Here is a 15,120-nt window from a genome sequence, read left to right on the forward strand (position 1 = left end):
TACCCCTCATCTTATGACAAGTGGAGACATATTGGGCGGCGATCTCCACCATTGATTCCTCTTCCCCCAGTAGGATGCGGAGTTTCCTCTCCTCGTCCATGGATGGAAAGTCCGGGGTATGAGCGGTAAGTTTCTGGAAGTGGGAGGCCCTCACTGCTGAGTATTTGTCACAGTGCAGCAGGAAATGCGCCTCGTCCTCCAGAGCCCCCTGCTGGCAGTACTGGCACAGTCTGTTCTCCCGCGGCTTGTATGTCTGTCGGTGCCGCCCTGTTTCCACCTCTAGGCTGTGGGCACTCAGTCTGTACAGGCTAAGTGTCTGCCTGTCTTTGGGGTGGCGTAACCTTTGCAGATATGGGGCCAGAGTGTAGTCCCTCCGCAGTGACCGGTAGATGGTGAGTTTTTGGGAGTTCTCCAATTCACTCTTCCAGACCTCTATGTATTGCATCTTGCAGCTCTCTGAGATCTCTTTTATTTGGGTTTTTGTCAGGGTGTGTTGCTGACTTTGGCTGTACTGGCTGCCGGGGTTCCTGGCTTGCTCTGGGCTCTGGCTCAGCAGGGCTTTATGATGGTAGGAGCTGGGGTTGCTGTTCTGTATGTGTGTCTGGTGTGATAGTGCCCGTTTGTGTATACTGAGCCATAAAGGGAATCGGCCCAGCTCTGCCCGACAGGCTATGTTTGAGGTGCTGCGATGGACTTGGAGGAGATATTTGCAGAACTCCAGATGGAAGACTTCAGTTGGACTGGAATCCCACTTTGTTTGGTCTGGATAGGTCACTGGGCCCCATACCTCGCTGCCATACAGCAGTATAGGGGTGATGACGCTGTCGAATATCTTGAGCCAGACTCTCACAGGTGGTTTGAGGGGGTACAGTTGTCTTCTGATGGCGTAGAAGGTTCTGCACGCTTTTCCTTTCAGGGTCTCTGCTGCTTGCTTAAGGCTCCCAGTTTGGCTTAGCTCCAGACCGAGGTAGGTATAGCTGCTGGCCTTCTCCAGCGTGGTGCCATTTAGTGTGAGGGAGGGAGTAGAGGTTTCGTTATACTTCCTCTTCTGAAACACCATGACTTTGGTCTTCTTTTGGTTGATGGGCAAAGCCCATGTGGTGCTGAATGTTTCTAGCACAGCCGCCAGACTATCTTTGAGGCCTTTCTCGGATGGGGAAAGCAGCAGGAGGTCATCTGCGTACAGCAGGATCTTCACCTCTCGGTCATGCAAGCTGAGACCTGGGGCGGGGGAGGATTCCAAGGCTGAGGCCAGTCCATTTATGTAGATATTGAATAGAGTTGGGCTCAGGCTGCAGCCCTGTCTTACCCCGCGGCACTGCCGGAAGAAGGGCGTCCTCTTTCCATTAACCTTCACGCTGCATCGGTTCTCAGAGTATAAGCTCTTGATCACGTCGTAGGTTTTGCCACCTATTCCACTCTCCAGGAGTTTAAGGAACAGGCCTGGGTGCCACACTGAGTCAAAGGCCTTCTTGAAGTCCACAAAACATGCAAATATTTTCCCCTGTTTTTTGTCGTGGACGTGGGTCTTGATGAGGCTTTGTAATCTATCTATCCCTCTATCTATCCATAATCTATCTATCTATCTATCTATCTATCCCTCTATCTATCTGTCTATCTATCTATCCCTCTATCTATCTATCTATCTATCTATCCCTCTATCTATATGTCTATCTATCTATCTATCCCTCTATCTATATGTCTATCTATCCCTCTATCTATCCATTATCTATCTATCTATCCATTATCTATCTATCTATATATCTATCCATTATCTATCTATCTATCCATTATCTCTCTATCTATCTATCCATTATCTATCTATCTATCCATTATCTATCTATCTATATATCTATCCATTATCTATCTATCTATCCATTATCTCTCTATCTATCTATCCATTATCTATCTATCTATCCATTATCTATCTATCTATATATCTATCCATTATCTATCTATCCATTATCTCTCTATCTATCCATTATCTATCTATCTATCTATCCATTATCTATCTATCTATATATCTATCCATTATCTATCTATCTATCCATTATCTCTCTATCTATCTATCCATTATCTATCTATCTATCTATCTATCCCTCTATCTATATGTCTATCTATCTATCTATCTATCTATCTATCCCTCTATCTATCCATTATCTATCTATCTATCTATCTATCCATTATCTATCTATCTATCCATTATCTATCTATCTATCTATCCATTATCTATCTATCCGTCTATCTTTCTTTCTCTGTAAATGCATGTTACCATTTCTCACTTGAAGAAAATGAAGGAAAGTTCTTTCTACAAAACCTGTCTTCTGGATAGTTTGTGTGTATGTGTGCTGCTTGCTGTACTCGGTATTTAGCTAGTATTCTGTTTCTCGGCTGGTGTGATTCAGTATACTGGAAGCAGTAACTCTACCATCACCTCATGATTTGTTGTGGAATCTCCAATACAACAAAGATAGACCCGTAACCTCTAACTGGTATTCTCCCGGGTCCCCCTGATCTGCTCTGACTTGCACAGTGTGCTTTTATAGAAAACAACAACCATCCGTTTTCATTCTCACTAGGAAACAAAGTGTCTGAAAACTCTACAAATAGTTTTTTTTTCTCAGTAAAAACAAGAATTTGTGTCTGTGCACATAAGTATTTTGCTGCAGAAACAACTTTTCTACTAATTTTATTTATAACCCTGAAACATTTGTTAGTTCTTGCAGCAGGATACATGCAGAGCACTTTAACAAATACACGATATAAATAAGACCATTGTTACAAATACTATTCAGAAAAAAAGAATAAGCAGAGGTAACTAATAACTAATTACTATAATCCACCAATTACAAAACACGTGGAGCTATTACATTTTTATTAGTATGAATTTATGGGTCTTCCCCACCCTCAAATGACCAAAAGATGGCCTTATACATGATCTACAGTGCCTTACAAAATTATTCACTCCCCATGCATTTTTTGTGTTTAGCTACCTCACAACTTGGAATTTTACTGGGTTTATTGTTGGGGGTTTGCATCAGTTCATGTAAAGACTACAACTGTGAACATTTGGTTTTTTTTTAGTATGAAGCAAACAACAAATAGGACAAAAGAAATGAGAACTTTAGTGTGCATAACTATTCACCCCCCTAAAGTCACTACTTTGTAGAGCCCTCCTTTTACAGCAATTACAACTGCAAGTCACTTTGGGTAAAGTCTCTATGAGCTTTCCACATCTTTCCACTGGGATTTTTGCCCATTACTCAAGGCAAAACTGCTCCAACTCGTTCAAGTAAGATGATTTCCTCTAGTGATCAGCAATCTTCAAGTCTGACCACATATTCTCAATTAGATTAAGGTCTGGGCTGTACTAGAACACTCTAATACATCTACACATTTCCCCCTAAAACCGCTGGAGTGTTATTTTAGCATTATGCTTTGCATCTTGTCTTGTTGGGAGATGAACCTCCATCGCCATGTCAAATCACTGACAGTCTGAAACAGGTTTTGCTGAAAAATATCCTTGTATTTTGCACCATCCATCTTCCCTTTGACTCGGACCATTTTCCCTGTCCCTGGTGCCGAAAAACATCCCCACAGCACGATACTCCCACTACTATTTTTCACTCTGGGGATGGTGTTCTTGGAATGATGAGCTGTGTTGTTTTGAGATAGCGTTTACCTTGGTGACCAAAAAGTTTAATTTTGGTCTCATCTTACCACAGCACCTTCCTCCTACATTTAAGGAATCTCCCACATGTCTTTTTTCAAAGTCAAAAACAGCTTTCTAATGATTGGTGGTAAGAAAAGGCTTTTTTTCTGCCCACGCTTCCATAATGGCCAGCTCTATGGAGTGTCTGGCTTATAGTGGTCATATGGATAGATACTCCATTCTCTGCTTGTGAACTCTGCAGCTCCTTCAGGGTTACCTTATGTCTCTGTGCTGCCTTTCTGATTAATGCACTCCTTGCCCAGGCTGGGAGTTTTGTTGGGTGGCCCTCTCTTGGCAGGTTTGTTGTGGTACCATGTTCTTTCCATTTGATGATAATAGATTTGATGGTGCTCCGGAGATCATCAGAGATTGGGATATTTTTTAGAACCCAAACCTGACTCAACAACTTTGTCTCTGACTTGTTTGAAGATCTCCTTGGTCTTCAGTGTTGTTTAGAGATCTCCTTGGTCTTCACAATGTTGTTTGGAGATTTTCTTAGTCTTTATGGTGTTTTTTAGTTAGTAGTACCTCTTGCTTAATGGTGTTATAGCCTCTGTTGCCTTTCAGAAAAGGTGTGTATATACTGGCACTCTAGGACACTTAGATTGCACAGAGGTGGGCTTCCTTTCACTAAGCTTGTGACTTATGAAGGTAATTGCTTGCACCATCAATTTTTAGGTGTTTCATAGCAAAATGACAATTTTTTTATTTTATCCCATAAATTTAACTTTTGCCTATATATTTCTCACTTCACTTCCCCAACTTAAACAATTTAGTGCTGATACATCACACACAAATTGGATTTAAAAAAATATTTAAACAGGTTGAAATGTAACAAAATAGATAAAAAGCTGAGGGGGTGAATACTTTCGCAAGGAACTGTAAATTATCCATAAAGTCCCGGGCTAAATAAATAACAGATTATAGTTTATACAGTAAGGGTACCGTCTCACTAAACAACGTACCAGCGATTCTGACCACGATACGACCTGGTCAGGATCACTGTTACGTCGCTACAGTGTCGCTAGTGAGCTGTCAATCAGGCAGATCTCACCAGTGACCAGCCACCAGCCACCAGCGACTTGTGTAACGATGCTGCGCTTGGTATCCAGGGTAAATATCAGGTAACTAAGCAAAACGCTTTGCTTGGTTACCCGATATTTACCCTGGTTACCAGCGTACACCACTTACCGCTTACAGGCTGCCAGAGCTGGCTCCCTGTATACGTAGCTAGGGTACACATTGGGTTACTAAGCAAAGCGCTTTGCTTAGTTACCCAATATTTATCCTGTCTACGTGTGCAGGGAGCCAGCGCTTGCAGCCTGTAAATGCTGTATGCTGGTAACCAGGGTAAATATCGGGTAACCAAGCAAAGCGCTTTGCTTAGTTACCCGATATTTACCCTGGTTACTAGTGTACGCTGCTTACACAGAGTGGGTGCTCATTGGTCTCCCGCTGTCAAACACGCCGATGTGTGCTGCACAGTGGGAGACCAACGAGCAAAAAATGAACCAGAACAGTGTGTAACGATCAGCGATTTCACAGCAGGGGCCAGGTTGCTGCTTAGGCTGGAATCACACTTGTGCATGTAAAATCGGTCCAATTCTCATGCTAGAAAGTCGGACGATTTTAGTTCACTTTTCATCAGTGTGCTGTTAGTGTGCTGTTAGTGTTCAATCAGTTTTTGCCCTCAGCAGCTGCTACTCATGTAATGTTATGTACAAAAGCATTTACATTGTTCTCTGCTACATGCGTGAAATGTATTGAGAAAAACGGATGTCACTAGGATGATGTATGTGCCATCCGTGTGACATCCGTTTTTTTGCACGCACCCATAGACTTGCATTGAAGAGACTCGTGTGAGAAACTCACCAAAACGCAGCATGCTGCGATTTTTTTCTCAGTCTGATTTGGACTGAGAAAAAAATAGCAGATCGGAGCTGCCTCATTGATTAACATTGGTCCGAGTGTAATGCAAGATTTTCTCTCATTGCACTCGTGCGAGTTAATCACAAGTGTGAAGCCGGCCTTAGTGTCACACACAGCGAGATCGCTGATGAGGTCACTGGTATGTCACAAAACCTGTGACTCAGCAGCGATCTCACTATGTGAGAAGTACCCCTAAGTGAGCATCATTCTATATTTTGATAATTACCTACTTATTTTTCACATAATTATTAATTTTAAGATGGTCATTATTGGGCCATTTTTCCATTTTTTAAAAAGACTTTCTTACTAGAGGAAGATGAGGTATGCAAGGTTGTGTAGCTGTGGGTTGGGTTCATGGGTGTTAGAGACAGCCAGGCATTCAGAAGGTAGATGGTATATTACTGTTTCTGCCTTTTCTTTGTCACTGTAAACAGTGCTCATATGAATGCTGTGTATATGCTGCTAATAGTCTCTATGATCACATAATCTCTGCTTGACTAGTCAAATGATAATGCTGTTGGGTCCACCTAGACCAGCGGCAGCGAAAAAAGGGCCCCTGTGCAAGTATAGTATAAGGGCCATTTGCAGTCCAGTAGTTTATCATAATGCACTTGTTTATGTCTCTGTCATAGAAGCTTGGGGCCTCTTACCGCTTGGTATGTCCATCCCTGACCTGGGCAGTACAAAGAGTAAGGGCGGCTTTGCACACCAGGTGCGATGTCGGTGGGGTCAAATCGAAAGTGACGCACATCCGGCATCACTTGCGATGTCATAGTGTGTAATTCCTAGATGATACGATAAACGAGCGCAAAAGCGTCGTTATCGTATCATCGTTGCAAGCTCCGACTTTTCCATAATTTTGCTGCAGCGATGGTACGATGCTGTTCCTCGTTCCTGCGGCAGCACACATCGCTGTGTGTAACGCCGCAGGAGCGAGGAACTTCACCTTACCTGCCGCTGGCGGCTCTACGTAAGGAAGGAGGTGGGCGGGATGTTTACATCCTGCTCATCTCCGCCCCTCCGTTGCTATTGGCCGCCTGCCGTGTGACGTCGCTATGACGCCGCACGACCCGCCCCCTTAGGAAGGAGGCGGGTCGCTGGCCAGAGCGACGATCGCAGGGCAGGTGAGTGCATGTGAAGCTGGCGTAGCGATAATTTTCGCTACGCCAGCTATCACAAGATATCGTACCTGCGACGGGGGCGGGGACTATCGCGTGCGACATCGCAGCATCGGCTTGCGATGTCGCAACGTGCAAAGCCCGCCTAACAGTTATCAGTTTTCAAGGCAATTTTACAACCCAATGTGTATGTGGCTGTAATGGCAGCAAAAATATAAAGGAAAATAAAATAACAATAAAATAAGGTAAATAATATAGTAAGACAAAAAAAGGTCATTTCTGATCGTTTTTTTACTTTTATCATTTCCACATTACAATTTTGCAGCAAGAGAATCCACTCTGTTATCCTGATAGCATAAGTTAATTGTTCTCTAAAATGCCTACATAAAGAAGATATCCTCAGTGCTCTCTTTTGAGAGTGTGCACATCTCTGCTAGAGCGCACTTCACTTGTTAAAAGTTATATCGTAGTATACACAAGAAGCGTTATCATTAAACTAGGCTAAGAGAGGATGTAAGGGATTTTGTGGAGGAAGTGCCTGCTGACCTTGAAAAAAGTCCTAAACGTCTCCGAATACCTTCACATTGAGCTCTGTTAGACTGCTTTATGAAATAGAAGGGGGAAATCAGCTAAAGTAAAACAGGTTTGGAATAATCCAGGCAAACAAACCATGTCACGACTTAAATTTCAGCTTGGACCACCCTGTGTAATGCTTAAAGGTTTTTTGTGGTTACAGAAAGAAAAAAAAAACCCTTTGACCTGAGTGTAGAATGTCAAGCTACCTGTTTAATGTACATGGGAAATATGTACAAATTTACGCATATTGACAAGAATGCTTTGTATTTTCTCCACTTTTAGATAGTGATATAATTACGTAAGGTAAGAAAAGTTGGGTTAAAATAACCTAAACCGTATCAGTCAATTTTGGAAATAATCACTATTTGTCTATATTTATGTACTGTTTACCTAAAGAAGATTACTGACTTCTTTCTATCTATAAAAATATTAAGAAGTTTGAAGAGTAAGGCCGGGCCACACAGGGACTACTGTGATCTTCGCATGACACTCGGCTCACGCTGGCAGCACAGAGGGAGCCGAGTGTCATGTGAGTGTCACTGCAACTGAGGTCCAATCATGCGATCGGACCACAGCTGCGGGCGGTGGGCCGGCCCTGAGGAGGGGCGGGCCAGCGCTGAGGAGGAGAGGGTCGGCACTGAGGAGGAAAGGGAGGGATTTAGCTTCCTCCCTCCTCCGTTGCTGGCTATTGCCATTCTTGCCCTGCACTAGCGGTACACCAGTGCACTGCGAGTGCAGTGCGATGTTTCTCTCGCCCCATAGACTTGAATGGGTACGAGAGTAAGAGGATCGCATTGCACTTGCAGCATGCTGCGATTGTTTTCTCAGTCTGATTAGGGCTGAGAAAATAATCGCTCATGGGTGCTGCCACATAGGCTAATATTGGTCTGAGTGGAATGCGATGTTTTATCGCATTAAACTCGCTCCGATTTTTTTGCTGTGTGTCTTAGGCCTAATTACAATTCTTTCTCATCCTTCACTCTAATGATCCAATAGAGCAGAGGCCACCAACCCTTGGCTATCCATGCTGGGAGTCGTAATTTTGCAACACCTCAAGGGCTACAAGTAGTGCATCACTGCTCTTGGCAATGCTTCAGGCTGCAGTGTGGGCCACCAGGTCACTATTAGCTATGATGGAGATAAAGATCTAGTACTTTCAATGCTGAGATTCTCATATACTTTAGATAACAGTCATACGAGTGCTCATTTGGCTGAAAGCGATCTCTACCACCGCCATGTACACACGCATGCTCGGTTCAGCTGGATTATTTATGCAATAAGAACAAGTTAAATTTATTTTTTAATGGTAAAATTGAGTAAGTGTCTTAGGAACAAGTAGTCTTGACCTTCAAAATGATTCCTATGATCCTGGCATGTATCCTGTATTTGGATCACAACTTAAAATTGTCTGGATTTTTTTTTTATTTTAATGTTAAAGAGTAGCAATATTGTAAATAATGTAAAGGAAGGATTTCTGACAAAAGGCTGTATGGTACACATTATTCTATATCTGATACGGATACTCATCTAATGGGAGAACTAACGTCCAATATAGAGGTACATATCCATAGCCCTACCATTTGTAGGCTATTTGGGCTATAATAGTCTCTAGCTGTGCTATAAAATCTTATATAGACATTAAAAACATCCAATTCAGTGCTCTACAACAGAGCATACACAACTTGTAATATTTCATTGTTATATTGACACAACATTCATGTATTGTACAAGACCACCTGCTGGGTAAAATTTTAGGCTGCATTAGATCATTAGATCAATGGTTGCAAGAATGTATGGCCATATGCAAAGATATTGTGTGTCTATATATATATATATATATATATATATATATACATATACTCACACACACAGTTTATCACAAAAGTGAGTACACCTCTCATATTTTTGTAAGGATTTTATTATATCTTGTCATGGGACAACACTGAAGATCTAACACTTAGTACAATGTAAAGTAGTCAGTGTACAGCTTGTAAAACAGTGTAAATTTGGTGTGCCCTCTAAATAACTCATCACTCACACAGCTATTAATGTCTAAACCACTGGCAACAAAAGTGAGTACACCCCTAAGTGAAAATGGTCAAGTTGTGCCCAATTAGCCATTTTCCCTGCTCAGTAATGTGACGTATTAGTGTTACAAGGTCTTAGGTGTGAATGGGGAGCTGGTGTATTAAATTTGCTGTTATGACACACACTGTCTAAGACGGGTCACTGGACGTTCAAGATGGAAACTCTTGGCGAAGAAGTCTCTGAGGATCTGAAGGAAAAAATTGTTGCTCTACATAAAGACGGCCTAACCTATAAGAAGATTGGCAACACTGTGAAAATGAGCTGCAACACGGTGGCAAAGACCATTCAGTGGTTTAACAAGGACAGGTTCCACTCAGGACATATCTCGCCATGGTTGGCCAAAGAAGTGCACATGTTCAGCGTCATATCCAATGCATGTTTTTTCAAAATAGATATATGAGTGTTGCCAGCATTGCTGGAGAGGTTAACGACTTCATGACCAACGATGTATATATACATCGTTGGTCAAGTATGGCCCTTTAATGCAGGCTCGAGCGGCAAGCTTGCATTATTCCCTGCACATGTCTGGTGATCTAATCAGCAAATATGTGCAGCTATCAGGCATGGGTTGATCGGAGCTCCACCCGCACCTGTTAACCCCAAACTCTGACAGTGCATTCGAACATGCTTTGGCGGGGATGATGCTGTTCCCTGCCGCCACCATCATGAAGGAGTGGACAAGCTTGTTGCCAGTGGTTTTGACATTAATCACTGTGGGTTGACTTATTTAAATGACACACCAAATTTACACTGTTATAAAAGCTGTGCACTGACTACTTTAAATTTTATCAATGTGTCATATATTCAGTGTTGCTCCAAGAAAAGCTATAATACTTGTGTACTCACTATTGTGATATATATATATATATATATATATATATATATATATTGTCATGTTGAAATACATATCTAATATGTCAGCAAAGGCATGAAGAATATAAGTATTTCCTTTTAAAAGGAACATGACAGTTAAAGGGAACCTGTCACCTAGAATATGCGTTCTGACCTATCAGCAGACGCATGTGTGCCCTAATTACACCTCCCTACCCATCCCTGTGCTGTAAAATTGTATAATATGAAAGTAATAAAAAACGTTTTATTACCTTCATATTTCGTATGTAAATAGCAGGGAATGTGGTCACGGGGGCGGCGCCTTGCCCTATGGACGTCTGCATATTTCCGTGGTATCACGCCCCTGTGGGCGTGATACCATGGAGCTACGTCCCCGTCGCTCATTCTATCCTGCGAGCATTGCGGCAGGCTTCTCTTCCGGGTTCTCCTTGTAAGTTTCAGACGCGCACTGCGCATGCGCAGTGCGCGTCTGAAACCGGCGATTGAACACCCGGAAAAGAAGCCTGCTGCAATGCTCGCAGGATAGAATGAGCGACGGGGACGTAGCTCCATGGTATCACGCCCACAGGGGCGTGATACCACGGAAATATGCAGACATCCATAGGGCAAGGCGCCGCCCCTGTGACCACATTCCCTGCTATTTACATACGAAATATGAAGGTAATAAAATGTTTTTTATTACTTTCATATTATACAATTTTACACAACAGGGATGGGTAGGGAGGTGTAATTAAGGCACACATGCATCTGCTGATAGGTCAGAACGCATATTCTAGGTGACAGGTTCCCTTTAATACATAATGCCTGATTCTTGGGCAGCATGTATCAGACACTGGCAGTATTATTTTAACCATATATGACTAATTTTGAAATATTGTGGAATTTCAGAGAAAAGCAGTTTAAAAGCTGTCGGGAGTACGCCGTATGGGAGACTAGTCTGACATTATGATCCCTAGCGGCTTTTTCTGACCCACTGACCTGGAGTAACAGGTCTTCCTCTGCATGCGTTTAAAGGGAGAAATCTATCATAGAAGGGGAACAGGCTGGGAGAAACCGCAGAGAACCCACCTATCTGACTTGTCTACTGTGTGGCTCGGTCCTCGGTGCTCTTTAAATTATTTATTTCTCAGAAACTCCACAGCATTTCAGAATAAACATGTATGGCTGAAATCCTACTGCCTCTGTCTGATCCATGCTACCCATTGGACCGGGCAGCATGCATTGGGTGTCAGGTTCCCTTTAAAATTCACAGTACTGTTGATCCAAATGCAGGAGATCCAAATGCAGGAGACTGTAAAGAGGCAGCCGGTTCTGTGATACAGTGCTATGCGGCCCTGCTGTACCTCTACGTGCCTGAGCTCGAAGTATTAGTTCATGCATACTCCCTGATAAATAAATATATTTTACCCTTTTTAATATTTATCATGCCTGCATTTACTACTTTGTATGTACAGAACATATAATGTTAGATAACACAATGGTATTTAAGGAGGAAACCTTCTAATGAGCTCTGTACGGTGACCAGCTTTATGCAGCCCAAATGATTTCATTGTGTGTAAGCACTGTGTGCTTCCACATCCGTAAACCCCGGAGGAATCAAAACTTCTTGGATAAAGAAGTAAGATGTTTAAGTTGCCATACTGTTCAAGGTTTTTAATAGGTCACAGAGGTATAACAGTGAAACCTGTATAAATACGTATGGATATACACATTGTTAGCCTGGTATGGTTTACAGAGTTATTCAATAGCCGGTATTGTAAGGATTTTATAAATCATTTTCTACAGGTGTGGTCTTCATTATTTCTGCAGAAAGCCACAATGAAATTTCTATTAGCTTTTTGGCATGTATCAGTTCTTGCATTTTTGGGGAAGCTTTAGAAATCGTATATCTATTTCCAATGCAGAGTTTTATCATATGTAATATATATAAGGTGTAATGTATGACAATCTGCAGAGCACCATAAACTAATATTATCTATAAAATTGGCCAATGTTTCTGAAGTCCCACCATCTGTTTTTATAAAATCTGCACATATTGTAATATTTTAATTCTATTGTTATACCAAGTAGGTACGGCATGATCACTATTGAGGTGCTAGCTCTCATTTAGACGTCCATGTTCCACATACGTGCACTGTCTGTGTTTTCCGTGGACAGAACATGAACCCATCTTAGCATAAGGTGCTGTTCACATGTCCGTTTTTTTTCGGATAGACATGTACTATCGTGATCTGAGTCATGGATCAGAATAGCATACTAGTGCTATACATTTTTCACTGACTAGTTGATAAGAAAACCATCAGGTTTTTTTTTTTCTGCATATGTGAAAAATTCATGAATAATTATGCTAAAAGCTGACATACTGACCTAACACAATGATCTTTCCACGAACAGAACAAAAAAACCCGAAAAACATTTGAATCACGCCTAATAGGATGTTTGAGAATATTTCCATAAAAAATAGATCCTGGTGGAAAGTGATGTTCCAAAGACAGATCCAATAGTATTTTTCCTGATTGACCTTTGGGGCTCATTGTTATGTCACAGTGTTGGCCCAGCAAAGACGTCCTTAATACTCTGCTAGACCAGACAAACCTTGATTGCCACCATATTTAGGACAATTCCTGTAGAAAACTTATGTGTCTCTAATAGTAAAGGGGGCTTTAAACGCTAAGACATCGCTAATGCGAAGTCGTTGGGGTCACGTAATTGGTGACGCACATCCGGCCGCATTAGCGATGGCGTTGCGTGTGACACCTATGAGCAATTTTGGATCGTCACAAAAACGTGCAAAATCGCTCATCGGTGACATGGGGGTCCATTCTCAAATATCGTTACTGCAGCAGTAACGAAGTTGTTCCTCATTCCTGCGGCAGCACACATCACTCCGTGTGACACCACAGGAACGAGGAAGCTCCCCTTACCTGCCTCCCGGCCGCTATGCGGAAGGAAGGAGGTGGGCGGGATGTTACGTCCCGCTCATCTCCACCCCTCCACTTCTCTTGGGCGGCAGTTCAGTGACACAGCTGTGACGTCGCTGTGACGCTGAACGAACCGCCCCCTTAGAAAGGAGGCGGTTCGCCGGTCACAGTGACGTCGCCGGGCAGGTAAGTACGTGTGACGGGTCTGGGCGATGTTGTGCGGCACGGGCAGCGATTTGCCCTTGTCGCACAACAGATGGGGGCGGGTACCCACGCTAGCGATATCGGTACCGATATCGCAGCGTGTAAAGTACCCTTTAGACTGGAATTCCAAGGGCTCTCCAATAACATTGACATTCATTTTCTTCCAGTCATTTCAAACTTATGGGTTTTTCTAATACAATTTATTACCTGATTTTGCCTGCTTCTCTATCACACATTATGCTGCAGTGCTGTTTCAATGTCTAGTTTATGCTCCTTTAGAAACTTCTTTCAACTGCTGCTTGGCAATTTACCTGCTGCTTGGAGTACACCATACCCAAACATTTAGGCTATGTGCGCACGTTGCGTTCAGTTACTTGCAGAAATGAATGCATCCTCTGGCAGAATTTGTCATTGTCAAATTTGGTTTTGACTACATAAACGCAGGAAATACGCAAGCGTTTTTATAGCGTTTTTATAGCGTTTTGACCGCATTTGACATGCATTTTCAGTGCTTAAATTGAGATGCGTTTTCAATACAAAGACACTACTAAATAAAGTTTGAACATTCAAACAGTAGGAAAAAATATAAAAAAAATAAAAAAAACCCCAAACCTTTAAATCAAACACTATAATGATAATTTACCGAAATTGATTAATGAGATTTAATAATTCTGTTCAAAATAAAGTAAAAGTAATGTTTGACTCATTTTTTAAAGTCGGAATGGATGTGAGGGCAAATGGAAACCTCTTGACCTCACTATAATGCCAAAAACGCATGCTTTGATTTTGACAAAAAAGCATGCGTTTAGCTTCAAAAAAAGCATGTAAAACACTAGAAATTTCTTTTAGGATGCGTTTTGATAATTCTCATTGACTTCAATGTTAGCAAAATGCTGCCAAATGGCAAAAACAATTGACATGCTGCTTCTTCAAACGCAGAGATTTTGACACATTTTTTACACCAAAAACGCTGCGTTTTTAAAAGCATCGTGCGCACAAGAAAGCCCTATTTTCCATAGACTTTGCCTGGAAATCAAAACACATGCAATTTTGCATTAAAACGCTGTGGCTCAAAACGCTGCTGAAATGCATGAAAAGAACGCAACGTGCGCACATGGCCTTAGAGTACAGGAATTCCCTTGTTTGAGTAGACTCAGACAAGTGAAAGTCATCTACACAGACCTTTTGAATATGGTGTACAGATCTTTGTGGAGCAGCAGATGAAAGGAACTTCTAAAGGAGTATAAGCTGGGCATTGAAATAGCATTTGGGAGAGAAGGAAGACAAATAAAGTAATATAATACATTACTACAATTCATACAGTAGCAATACCTGGAAGATAATAAAAAAAAAGTTTAGTTAATTTTTAAAACTAATGTGACCTTGCATTGACATTTATATATTATTAAAATGCATCAACTGACAACTAGATTGTGAACCCCAAAATCAATTTAATGTAATTACTTAGTGTTTTCCATGGTACGGGTAATCTATATACAGTACTTTTTCTTGAGAAAGCACCTTTTCCTTCCTGGCTCTGATGACCGTGACTTTACTTGTGTAAAACACAGGTTGGTTTGCAGCTTTTTACCAACGTCAGTAAAATATCATAAACACTGTTTTACACTCTGGATAGGAAAATCTAAGTGTATGTGCTAAAATGTGCACTGAAGCAGAGAACAGCGCCTGATCACCTCCATTCCAACGGCTTTTTCCTTAA

The 15,120-nt window shown here is 41.8% G+C and overlaps 1 protein-coding gene across 4 annotated transcripts in view; it reads left to right on the top strand.

The window, feature by feature from the left end:
- Window positions 1-15,120, top strand: part of BNC2 (basonuclin zinc finger protein 2) — a 952,623-nt gene that overhangs the window by 695,847 nt on the left and 241,656 nt on the right. The window lies entirely within an intron of this gene.

This window comes from Anomaloglossus baeobatrachus, chromosome 1 (assembly GCF_048569485.1).
Source record: "Anomaloglossus baeobatrachus isolate aAnoBae1 chromosome 1, aAnoBae1.hap1, whole genome shotgun sequence".
Lineage (NCBI taxonomy): Eukaryota > Metazoa > Chordata > Amphibia > Anura > Aromobatidae > Anomaloglossus > Anomaloglossus baeobatrachus.